A 13,762-nucleotide genomic window follows, 5' to 3' on the forward strand; every position below is an offset into this window, starting at 1 on the left:
CAACAAATATTAATTACATTTTCCCAAATAAAAGGAGACTGTTGCTCTATCGTCTCTGTGTTGTTTTTTTTTTTTAATTTTTTAAGGTCCAATTAACCGCGCAAAATCATGAGAAAAAGTACCCTGGATATTCATGAAATACGTCTTCCTCGTAGAAAGCCCCTTGAACCACCACAAAAGTCCAAGAGTACTATTACATCGTATTTTGTAAGTCATACCGATTTCGGTTTTCTCGCTCTCTCTCTCCTGAGATGTAGTATATATAGACAAGCTCATACTCTTTCGGACAGATTGACTATGGTCATCAAAGTACCTCAATGAAATTTCATTTTGCGTTCCTCATACCATCGTCCACTGGGTTGCATGTGCATTGCATCTGCGTTCGCATTCACATAAAACATGAAATCACAATTCTTGTCAACTCTTGCACTATGCGCTCTCATGTACCGACATAATGCCTTTCCACACTTTCTTTAGCATTCTCAGCTTTTGCATTAAAAACACACGCTCTTGTCATGGGGCTAAGCCATGCCGCCTCCGGCAAAAGAGACAATAAAAACAGTGGCAACGGCGGTACACGCTTCGCTCTCGCCTCAACCGTGCCACCAACGGTGCATGCAAATGTTTCAACTTTTTTCCGACCACAATTTCTTCGGTTTCAATTTCACCCCATTGCAGCAGCCTCTAAAAGCTTTTGGCATTTATTGCAACTACAAATTTAATATATAGCATAGATGCATGTGTGTAGCTCGCTGTACGCGTTGCTGAGTGTTGCATGCTATTTTTGTCACACGCAATACACGCAAACACTGCCACACATACAGCCATACATATAGGGTGTTTATATATATATATAAAGTAGCATACAACAAATAGAAGTAGTAAGAGCTCGCAGTAAAGCAGAGCTGCTGAAATTTTGATGTTTTTCGGCTGTTGGCATTTAAGACAAACCACAAATTAAATTAACTCTGCGTGCATGTGCGGAGTGGCATAGATAAATTATGATTGAAACATTAAGTACTTGGCATCTGTGATTTTATTCTCATTAAAATTTCATCAGTTGAATATTTCATGAAGAACGTTTGTACCAAGTTTAACAAGAGTCAAAAACATGCTGCCAGATTTAATGCGCATAAGTACTGTGGATATACATGCGGGAACTGAATATTACACATGCAAATTTTGTTGGGTATGAGTGGTGTCTATTTTTAAGTGATCTTTATTATGCCATTTTGGAAGTAATTGGAATTTTCCGCAATGCTTTTAACCATTAATAAATGTGGCAACTAATATTAAGTCTATTCGACCAACTTAGTTGTCAAGTTTTTATACCTTTGCGACAAAATGTATGCTTCATTGGCATGAACTATTTCTCTGCTTTACTCACAGATATGACAATGAACTATCAAATTTGAAGCCAGAAAAGTTTGTTTGCAGCAGAAAGAGAGACAAACGGATAAACTAATATAATCGAGTGCAATTACAAAAAAAGTATTCATCCTTGACAAACAGCCTTTTTGGGCATTTAGATCAACCGTTAAAATATTCTATAAAACCGTATAGTCCAAACTTTAATCAATTAAAAAATACGTAAAACCATTAGCTTCGGCTGCCTAACACCATTCACAAATATATATAGCTATATGCTATACTGGTCGGATCTGAACAATATGTTCAAAGATAGTAGCAATACTTTAGATAATAATTCCATACAAGGACATACTACAAAAAAAATTTACAGTGCTCGTCGAAATCATAAAAAATATTTACAAATAAATTTTTTTAATTTCCAAACTTAATAAATATCAATATGGTCATTCACATTGCTTTTCAAAATTTCTGAAATTCTAAATAAAAATCAATGAAACCCATTTAGGTGCAAACTACCAGGCTGCGTTTGCAACGCCAATGGCACTCACGGGTGCCGTAAAAAACGTACGAAGGTAAACAATTTGTTAGAATGTGTGAGCGCATATACGGAGCCTTAGGGGAGTAATACCAGCATATGAAAACCGACGTTAAGCATACATAAAATAAAATAAACATCAACTCTACCAGAAATGCCAAAGGCAACGCCATTTCCTAAAAATTTTTTTTCTACTTTTGGGTCCGCATCATGACGTAATTGTGCGCAAAACTCATTAAGAAAAGTCACGTATCGCTAATGTAGAAATATACATACAGTCCTAACGGTATAGGTGCAGAGGTACATGCATGTGCCCTGTAGGGAAAACTAACTAGGAAATTATGAAGCATAAACTTCTGGAAGAATTTATCTTGCAAAACCCTGGAATGCACTATTCCCTCTTCGACTATGCATCTTTTATGTACTTTATATTTTATCTATGAAAAATTATTTATATATGTGTTGAGAGCTTTACAGTTTGATTACCTACACAGTTTAAGCTTTAACATGAGATTTGCATTCTAAAGCAACACAGTTCAGGCTGCTTGACCTTTTCTTCACAAACAAGCAACGCCATACACCTTCGGAGCCATTTACTCTGTTCTTTTCTATAATATCGACTAGCCGCCTAGTTCTGCTGCACCAACTCTTTTCTTGAACAACAAATTTGGCAACATATTTGTAATTCTGGGAGATCCTTATTTACTCCAATTTACATGGTGTCAAAATAGTGCTCTAAAAGTATTTTACGGACATCAAATATAGAAATATATGTCTTTTGACGATAAGAGCACAAATTCGAAAGTATTCGGCCCTTATTGTAGGTTCACACTTCTCGTATACATTTTTCTTAAATAGCCACAGACAGAAGAGTTTTTCTTCGATCATATCTGTAGTAACCTTGTGAAGCAAGACCTTGCCCCAACCAATCTCCGACGGATTTTGATATTTGTACGGACAACTCATCGGTTCTAACAGTTTTGTTATCGTAGAACTGAGTTTTTGCTGGATTATGTGTTTGAGTTCACTAGAAATAACGTTCTGCTTAGTTCAGAAGAATACAGTAAATTAAGATACCGGCCCTCTCACCTCCTGTCCTCTCCTTTCCTTTTCTTTTTCTTACCTTTTCTTTGCTTTCCTTTCCGTTCCTTTCCTTTCCTTTTGTTTCCTTTCCTTGCCTCAAACCCTGCTTTTCCTGCTTCGAACCATTATTACCAGTCTCTTCTTCGACATAACCTTTCGGATCTCTGAACGTAATTAACCGAAAACTTCATTTTTCAGTTCAAAAGAGGTAACATTTTTTAAACTGCATATATGCTAAAACAGCAACATCTCACGCTATTGTTAAAAATTTCACTGGGAAAATTAGTTACAAGGTTCTGCTCACAGACTTTTAACCAGACGCCCACCTGTCGACATGAGTTATCGAGAGAGCGAGTGGAAAAAGGCAAATGCATAAAAGCCAAGGGAAATAATGTCACAACCACAATCAACGGTAGCTGAAATGCACAAATGGCACAAATCATAAACAGATAAGAGGCAACTTGCTGCATGTTGCATAACTGGCAACAATGCAATTAATATGTGGCAATGCAACAGCCGGTAAATGGAGGTTGAAATGAAAACTTTGTCAACAAAACGAAAACTACACAAACACATTTACACACACATACACCCTCGCCTGCACGTGAATTGACGTTGACATACTTGCCACCTGAAAATAATACCATTAAACTATTACTCAACGGGCCCAACATTTGCTAACACACTCCCGCCTCTGGCGTAAAACATTACAAAACTCACCTTAATTTCATTATGGCTGACAAAACTATCACCAACGGCACTGACAGCGAGCATTGTTTGCTGTCAACGACAGCAAAAACCTATTAAACAAACACTGGTTAATTTCAATTGTCACTGACACTCTACATTTCTGGTGGTTTCTCCTGGTTCTTTGCCACGTTGCTGCTGCCATTTAATTTTCCACCACTGTGTGTGTCATAAAAACACGTACATGTGACAGGTGTGTCAGGCAAAAAGCATGGCAGTGTCGTTTGTATTTGCCAAGGTGTTAATGGTCAAATAGCAACAGTGGAATATATTCATCATGAAATAAAAACCGAATTTATTACCGTGAATATAATGGTGTTGCTATGTAATCCAAAAAAACAAATATACATAAGTTCGTAAATTACTTTTATTACATTAAAACAACAATATGAAAGGTACCCAACAATTACCATATGTTAATGCCATCTGTCACGAAGAAAAGAGCTCAAGCACACATTTATTGCCTCCTCGTAATTAGTGCTTTATTTGCACGAGTAATTGTTGGCTTCTGTCACAAAAGTATACCTTTAGCCTCAGCTCAACCTTACCGTCAGAGCTTGGTACCTTTCTCTGCTTCAAACACTACGTCAGCGAAGTCAGTATGCTATCGTTTTTGGCCATTTCATCGGAGAAAAGCAATATATTAAATTTCCGCATAATATTTCCCTCAAACGCGTTAATAACCCTTAACTAATAAGAGATCGGATTTCGAGGAATTTATTTTATAATGGTATGCAAGTTTTTTTCAAGCAAATCAAAAATATTTACAAAATATTTAAATTGAGAAAATATATTTATCACATTTGTAGTTAATTCACCTTTATCACCATTAACAACACTCAAAAGAGATACAGAAAGAAGAAGAAAGTGTCAGTTTACTTGAAAAAACGCCGTAATGAGATTCTGAACCTAGTGATCTTTGTTTTTGCATATATAGGGTTTTTCAATAAGAGTGATATGATTTTTCTTTAAAAAAATGCAAATGTTTTTCATTTAATGTTAAATACAATATAATTACGAATATAACAACATTCAAATTGACTCCACGACTTTATTTGCAATAATTCTCGATTACTAATGACTTCCAAAGCTTTAAGAGATTCTGGTTTATTGCTGAAGATCAATCACTTCAAATAACCCCACAAGAAGTAGTCTAAAGCTGTTAAATGACAACTTCTTGGAAGCCATGTCCTACAATGTCCTACAAATTTTTTTCGAAACAATTCGGTTTTTGCCCGTGCTGTGAATCAACTTTTTCCAATTGCGGCCATAAAAAGTTTTTTACCATCGATCCATACCGCTCTCCATTTAGGGTAACGGTGTCACCAGCTTGATTTTGTAAGTAACTAAGTACGGACTGATGATTCCACCAGACCCAAAACTACACCAAACTGTCAATTTAGATGAATTTAATGGTTGTTCATGAATAATTTTTGGATTTTCTTCGCAGCAGAATCGACAGTTTTGTTTATTACCGCACCACTCACCACAACCATAACGACTATAAAATGGCAAAAGCGCACAAAAAGTTGATTGAAGAACGATTATTTTGATAATAAAATTGAATAATTTGTAAACGTGTTTCTAGCGTATATTCCACAATGAAAAAAAATGAATGATCATGAGGTATTAAAAATGGCCGAAGAGACATTTAGAAATCATATAATGCCTATTGGAAAACCCGATATATCTAAATATTTTATAATAGTATTACAAATATCTTCTGAGGGTTCGTCAGCTCTTTCGTATCTATTTTGAGCTGAAATCGGAAATAGTACATTTATGTGTATGCAAGTAATTCTCTAAACATGTTTCTAAATATATATCATGTTTAAATTGGTGGAACATGTGATTTTCTCAGATGATCGAGGGTCCAATATTTAAAATGACCGTAAAACAAGAATAAAGGCTAACTTCAGTTATAACAAAGCTAATTCCTTTCAGAGGTGCATTTCTTATAGCACTTATAATTTATAAAAATCTTTAGCTTAATGTTGATCGGCGAGTTTGAATGGCAGCAATATTTTATAGTGGTCCTCCTATGTGTAGACATCCAGACAGATTGACGAACAGACGAACACGTATAAATCGACTCAATCATCACACTGATTTTTTGTACAATATATATGGTATATATATATATAAAGATATATACTTTATACAGAGTCCGTCGTATCCTATAAGGTCTCACAAGCTTCATGGCAAACTAAAAACTTAATTTCTTAGCCGAAGTAGAGGCTAAAGCTATTTTTCTGCCGTAGAAATTCCAGGATGAGAGAAAGTACAAGTAGTTCAAAAATATTACAAACATCTATGGCCCAAAAGCAATCCTAGAAAGACTAAAATGTTAATTTTTGTTTTTTACTCAATTCACGCTAAGAAATTAAATTAGAGGTTCGAAACAGTGAACATGTGACCATCGCTCATCATTTTTTTGAATATAAACTTTTTTGAACTAGGACCACGTTCACATATTTATATATTACCCTTAAATAGATAATTAAATTAAAATTTTCGTACATATCGTAAATATTAATTTAAAACTGAGCGGAATTTCAACCATGAAATAAATTTAAAAATGAAAAAGAGTGTTGAATTGCGTAGCAGTGAACTGTTATGAAAGATTAAAGCATGCCAGCCAAGCGCGAGCGGCCGGTCCCTTCGTCTGTCCTCATCCCTCTCCTCTAAAAAAAAAACCGATCGCGGACAAAATAGTCCTCATGTGAACACAGCCTTGGGTATTTATTTTGATACACTTATTGGAATACATATTTTAGTTTGCTTATCAAATTTGCGCTGAAATATCGTAATGACACAATACTATTTAACTCTTTATATAACAAAATTTAGAAAAGTACTCTTAAATACAATTATATTTGAATATAGAAAACAGTATTAGCATTATAGAACTTTTTAAAGTATCCACCATTTGTACAGACATAAAACCCAACTGAAAGCTTTCCACATTTATACCCATTGCACTTTGTAAGTCTTATATAAATAGTATGAATTAAAGTTCTTTATGGTAGTTTTATAAATTTCAATGTATTAAAGACCGTCCGTCGAGCCCCTATGAACCTACAAGTGAAAGCAATCAAGAGGCGCTTTTATTGTGACTGTTGTAAATATTTGGCGGCAAAAGATTCAAGTGGCAACACTTGAAATTTTCTCAACGACAATTTTATGGAGTCGCTAGTGCTACTGAGCCCTCAACTCAAAGCCAACGAAACTATAATAAATGCAATAAAATGGAACAAAATGGTGAAGGATAAGTAAACGAAATGTGCGCAAAGCAAAAGGACACTTCTTAGCGCGGCCATATTTCACATATGAACACTCAATTGGACGGCTAGAAGCCAAACAAACGGTTTTATTTGGCTCCAAGTGTTTGGCGCGTGTATACCCAGCAAAGAAATAAATTAGTTGTGAATCACTTTGAGATTAGTATCAGCTATAAACTGAAAAAATCAAGTTGGGTTAGGTTAAAAGGTCGATCGTCTGACAGACGCTAAAATGGGAAACTAGCAATACCGGCCTGTGATTGGATCCTTTTTTTAAGAGGAAAATCACAAAGTGCTAATGGTTGTTGCCAAGTTGTCCTAAACGGTGGCAACACAGTACAGTACACAACCCCTCTACACTATTAACAGACTACCGATAAAAGGCGCCCGTAATAGCTGAGGCAGTAGGTATCTCCAGAGAATGCGTAGGTCATAAGTACATATATCCTACATGAAATATACGGCATAAGAAATATGGGTGATAGTATCAGACGCCGTTAAAGCTCAACAAAGGAGTTTCTTCATCATCATTTGGTGGTCATCGTTTTGTGGAGTTCAAAAAGGTAACAGAGCTATATTATGGCTCCAACGGCGAATAAAAAATGTTCTTCCGAAATGGCAACGCACCGGCTCACACATACTCGTACGCTGTCGCCAAGACCAATTACCGATTTAGGGTAGGAACTACAACTCCAGCCACGATATTCTGATTAGGCTAGTGGGGCTTCTTTTATATTCCAAGTAATTCTTCCAGCAGAAATTTTAGTCTAATGAGCAGGTTATCGCCGGCACAGAATCTGTTCTGCAGACCTTTACGAAACCTGACGTCAAATACTTGTACGTGTATGTTGAGCTAAAAGGAAATCTTACAAAAATAGATCGACATTATTTCAAATTTTTACAACATAATTCACTACTGGGTTATTTACTACGCACAACGGTACCGTGATTAACCCCCAACACGGTCATAATAATGCTAGCAGATTTCGCATTTATTTCCTACCAGATCTTCACTTAGTCGCCGAAAATTGTACGAAAGTAAGAAGAGTTGAATTGCACATTTGCAGTCCATTCGCTTAAGCAGACAGTGACAAATTTTATGAAGTGCCCTTACATATGTACATATGTACGCGCACTATTGGCATCACACATATCCACAAGTACATACATTTTTATACACTACATGTATATATGGCGTGTATGTCGTCGCTTGCGCACGCGATTTTTTATGTTCACACGCATTCGCTTCGTTGGCCCGAAATCTCAAGTGGTCAATAAAGTAAGTGTCATTTGCCCGGAATGGCTTTAGACGAAATTCACTGGAACCCTTAATATGCGCAGCATAAAAAAGTCAGCACACAATTACAAAAATGTCCACAAAATTTCTCTATATATCCACACATCTGCGCCGCATTAGAGGAAGTGGTCAAACGGCAACAGGAAATGAATGCGAATTCCGTTAGCGCATATGCTTTGTTATAAAGTGTCATTGTACAAATGGTCTTTAGAAGCGGGAAATTTGAAAGCAGAGAAAAGCCACACAAAAAACATGATATGAAGTATTTCTGTGTATGTGCTATGAAGAAGTGAAGAAATTTTGGCGAAGAGGAAATTGAACTAGGTACGAAATATACTCGTAACAAATTGTATTTCGTTCCCCTAATGTAGACGGGTAATAAAATTGTGTTAGCAACTAAAAGAGTGGAAAATCTGGTACCTAATTTAAAACAATCGCATTTGTGACATGATGTGCTATATTTCAGTTGCATTATAGCAGTTCTATATGGCAGCGGCTCTAAGGAATTCAGGAGTGATTTAATATTCGCAATCCTTTGTAAAATGATAATAAAGCGAAGAAAGATTAATTTGATAAAAAAGTATCGATGAACTTATGCAATGCAGAAACTGGCTATTTACCAAAAGCCTTTCTTTGATATACTACAAAATTCAAACACTTATTCTGAAACAACATTTGCAAATCGTACAAATGTAGCACGAAAAAAATATATATAATGGTTAGTCGAAATAATCGCCTAGCACAGTCAATAATTCGAGCAACTATTGATCGGTTTCGCAGCACGTTTACTCTAGCGAATAATGCGCATTCTCAGAGACGCCGTACAGTGTGCACAGACGACGCTATTGCTGCTGTGGAGCAGAGTATCGAAAAAGTTCATTCTTTGATTGGAATCATTGGTTCATATTTCTTCAAAAATGAAGCCGTGATTAATGATTGCCTGAATAGGAGTATGTTTATGTCGACTTTTGGTTCCATCAAACGCCCCTAAATGCCATATACAGCTTACGAATTTATTTAAGGAAACTTTTGGTGAGCACATTTTCTAGCGTCGTGAACTTGTAGCGGGGCCTCCAATATCGTACGATTCAATACCGCTGGAATATTATTGTGGGGTTGCGTGAAATCGCTTGTCTACGCAAATAAACCCGAGACGATTGACGCCTTGGAAGAGAATATTCAGCGACTTTCGCATATTCAATCTTTAAAAACTTTAGGGCCTTTGTTTTAACTATTTTTCGATCGACAAACACGCCTCACTACCTTCTTCATCTCACATTAACATTATCGTCTGTTTACACTAGTACTCTGCTGGTTTTATGTCTTTACTCCTCCACACATACTAAAGCATAAATAAAGTCACCTGAGATACAAACTTTGCTGAAACAGAAAAAAAGAAACCGCTGCTACAAGCGAATAACTACGTTGAATTAAGTAGAGAAAAGCGTCAACGTCCATCGGAGATTTTAACAACCTTAGTCAACCAGTCAACTAATCAGATATTCTCTTTCGTGCGGTTAGTGGCATAGCTGTTGATCCTTTTTATGCAGCTTGAACCGACCAAGGATGAATAAAAGTTGCCAGCTACTGTCGAACTCTGCGGGTTCGTACGGATTTTGCGAAATTCAATTTACAACTTAAATGTGTTTATTCTGTGTTGTTTTGCTTGTCATTGCAGCGAAACTGAAAAATACGGCGAGACAGTGCCTCATTGGCTTCAAGTTGATGCTGTGGACTTGCGGCTGCCACTCTTCTGCCATACCACTAGTACATGTCATTCTATATGCAAAAGAGCTAGATACAGCTATCAAGTTACTAATACGACAAAAGTATTGGAATGAGGAAATCACATACATCCATCTACCTTGATATATAACCGGTGGGTTAAGTATATACATTTGTAGGTATATCCAACAATATCAACGTTGTGTGTGGCTTCCGGATTTCCTATCAGTGGGGAGCCATCAATTTTGTTCCCAATCACTGCGAGCAGTTACCGTTCCCCTGCCGCATGTCACTAAATCCAATCAAGTCCCACACGCAAGCGCTCACCGGGCAGGTGGCATACTCGGGCACATACTTCACACTGCCATCCCGTCTAACAGCCGTAGCCGGTGTTGACTTGAGTATATTGGTAATTTATAAATAAAATGAGATTTTCACCAACGGTCCCTATCGTTGCGTCAATTGTTGTTTTTCTTCTGCCGATTACTCGTGTGCGATTGAATTAGTTTAATGGAAGTTGGCTCCTCAAAATCACATATTTAAATTTGAAAATAATTCAATAAAGTTTTAAAGAAGTTACACTGAGAAAATAGTAGCCCATACTTATGTTATAATCTCTTTTTTTCAATTCCTATGATTATATACAACTATGAACTATACTTGTATAAGGGACTAATTTTTGACGATTTTGAACTATAACGTTATATACGAGTTGAGCATGGTTTTTTCCGACTTCAGCAATGTCTGTCTATTGAGTAATGCCAGGTAGATTTCTTTTGCGAATTCTCTTGTTCTTGTAAAACTTTCAAAAGATCGAACATCTTCATGGAATCCTTGAACATACGCTATTCTACTATACATGGAATGTGCATCTGTAGGTTATTTTTTTTATAATTAATGCAACTAATCCAACACCGGGGGATCACCAGTCCTTTAGCTTAGAACTCCTTTTGAGTTTGGGTATTTTAATTTTGGAGATTTGTTTTTACTTTGGATTTCTGACTGAGGTAAAAATACTGCCATTGTTAAGAATATTTCCTACTTATTCACTAACTTTGTTATTGACATTTTTTCTAAGCCCCACCACTGATAACTAAGACCTCTGTTATGTATAACGCCCTTCCCATAAAATAGTATAGTTTCGGTTATGATTCTTTCTTCTGCTTGTCGAGAATTATTTCCGAATGTTTCCCATTATGAGGTATTCTAAGATACCTGTTAGCCTTTACCAATGTTACCATCTTATAACTTTAAGCATTCAAAAGAGATAAACATTGAAATCTAAACATGGACATTGGATAGGTAGAAATCTTTATACTATATTTCGGTTAAATGGATTCAAAATCTCTTACATAGTGATGCTTCTCTTGTGGAATAACTGTTTTAAGCAATTGGTCGTCCAAATTGAAAAATTCGATAATACTTCTGAAAAATATGTCGAAGCATTCGATTAAGAATTCCATTGATAGAACCGTCGAAATACTGAATGTGAGCAAAAAGAATACGCCAACTCCGGTCAAAATAAAACCAAACAGCTGGAAATGGAAAAAGTAATCAAAAACACGAGTCTATATATGATATATATATATATATTATGTAGTATTTTTTATGGACTCACTCCTTTACATAAATAAACTGTAGCGCTTAAATTATATTGCTTCAACATTTAAGATCTGAACGAGACGGTCTTCCTTTCGATATCTAATTGATGTGATTGGCCAAGTAAAATGATAACAGTGAAGATCAAAAGTGCGGAAAATAGACAGAGGGTGAACTAAAAGAAATTAGGAAGGCATTTATTAACAGATTTTATACATATAAACATATGTACGTGTGTATGTCTGTGCGAAGGATCTAATACCTTTTGTAGAGTACTCAGCCTTTGTTTTCCAGTCACGGGTGTTTCCAGCAAATTTTGCTCAACATCCATATTTTCCAAATGCCACAAATACACAATAACAATAATATTCAAGTTCTCTTGACTTTAATTTCGTATGATTTTTTAAAGTTACAGTATTTTCAGGGCAAGCTGAGATAGCAACTTATGGAAATGGATAATTGTATACTAAGCTGTTTGTGAATGTTTCTTGATAAATTGTGTAACATGCATACGTACACCTATTTTTGTTGTCAAGTCTTAAAGAAAACAATTCCCTTAAGGATTGTACAATTCCCTTATGGATTGTACCACAAATATTCAAGACAGTTATGTGACCTTGGCGAATGAAATTGGTACCTAGTTCTGAATATATTAGCAAGGGTACATATTTACCGATTTTGTTCATTTTTAATATCAAAATATGATATATTAAGCCTGGTACTATTTCCAAATTTCATTAAGATACCTCACATCTTGACCGAATAAACCCTAAAAAGTAAACTATCGATTTGAGAATAAATATAACAATAAGTAATTAATTTCTCCACTCTCTAATACTAGATATTTTGAATCAAAACGCTTAAAATATCGTTTACATTACCTTCCCACTAAGGTCGGGTCTACATAACCGGAACGCCAATCTGGCAGCATTCTTCAAAATAATTTTTGGATTGTTTGTTGCCACCAAAAACTAAAAAATGTTAATAAACGGGACTTAACTATCTAAAATTATTTATTCAACTGACCAGCTTTAACCAGAATGAATACCCTCATTTACTTACCATAAGAGCAGAGATCACCACATTTGGTGTTGAATATTAGTCTTTCGAAATTTAGAATTCGCTTGTATTCGAAACAAATTTTTAATTATATCTTCACTATTCAGACCTAATGCGATATATTGAATATTGACTACTATAACGTGTGATCCAGTTAGAGGAATTTTTTTTCTTTTTTTTTTGGCAAATTAAAATTATTCAATTTCTGTACAGAATGTGTTTCGAGCGCTTCGCTCAACTTATGCTCAACATAATCGGCCTACTTAGCGTACTATTCGCAACACCATCACCCATCTTAAGACCAAGCGATCATTATTGGATAATATTCGATTAAATAGACCACGTTCAGTACGCAGTGAAGAAAATATAGCAGCCGTAGCTGAAAGTGTACACGAAGATCGTGTAGAGTCGATTCAGCTTCTTCAGTGTTTTTTTCTTTAAAAAATAGGGAACTTCGGAATGGATCACCCTATATATGTTCAACCGGAGGTGACATCGTCTTGTGTAGCTACCAAATCAGATAATATTATATTTGTTCACCTATTCCCTTATCGAAGCGTAAGCTACATACTGTTTGTAAAGCCAGACACGCTATGGGGATCCGGAAAGGCGATATACTCGTAAACCCTTTCTAACTATAGTCATTTTGGAGCTATGCTAGCGGGGCGTCATAAGAATATAATTTTATTTTTGTACCCAAAACAGAGTATATTAAGTTTTCCACGAAGTTTTTTACACCCAGAAGGATACATCGGAGACCCTATAAAATATATACAGAAATGATTAGCGTGACCAACTGACTCGATTTAGTCATGTCCGTCTGCCTGTCCGTCCGTATATATGGGAACTAGTTCCTTAGTTTTTGAGATATCGATCTGCAAATTTGCATACGTTCTTTTTCCCCTAAGAAACTGCTATTTTGGCGGAACTATAAATATCAGATCACTAGAGCATATAGCTGTCGTCCACACTGAACGTTCAAAAAAACCCTTGTATGGAAACCTTTTTATTTGTGAAGGTTATAAAATATTAACAATACTATTGACAACAACGTTTATTTAGTTA

The 13,762-nt window shown here is 35.8% G+C and overlaps 2 long non-coding RNA genes across 2 annotated transcripts; both read right to left on the bottom strand.

The window, feature by feature from the left end:
- Window positions 1–9,504: 9,504 nt before the first annotated feature.
- Window positions 9,505–10,557, bottom strand: LOC138856369 (uncharacterized). Its single transcript, XR_011395595.1, has 3 exons — window positions 10,169–10,557; window positions 9,739–10,108; window positions 9,505–9,656 (listed from the first exon to the last, which is right to left on the bottom strand). It is a non-coding gene; the product is annotated as an uncharacterized lncRNA (long non-coding RNA).
- Window positions 10,558–11,343: 786 nt separating this feature from the next.
- Window positions 11,344–12,076, bottom strand: LOC118681597 (uncharacterized). The gene is made up of 3 exons (XR_011395511.1): window positions 11,901–12,076; window positions 11,658–11,813; window positions 11,344–11,574 (listed from the first exon to the last, which is right to left on the bottom strand). It is a non-coding gene; the product is annotated as an uncharacterized lncRNA (long non-coding RNA).
- Between the last annotated feature and the right edge of the window lie 1,686 nt (window positions 12,077–13,762).

The sequence above is a fragment of the Bactrocera oleae genome, chromosome 3, assembly GCF_042242935.1.
Source record: "Bactrocera oleae isolate idBacOlea1 chromosome 3, idBacOlea1, whole genome shotgun sequence".
Lineage (NCBI taxonomy): Eukaryota > Metazoa > Arthropoda > Insecta > Diptera > Tephritidae > Bactrocera > Bactrocera oleae.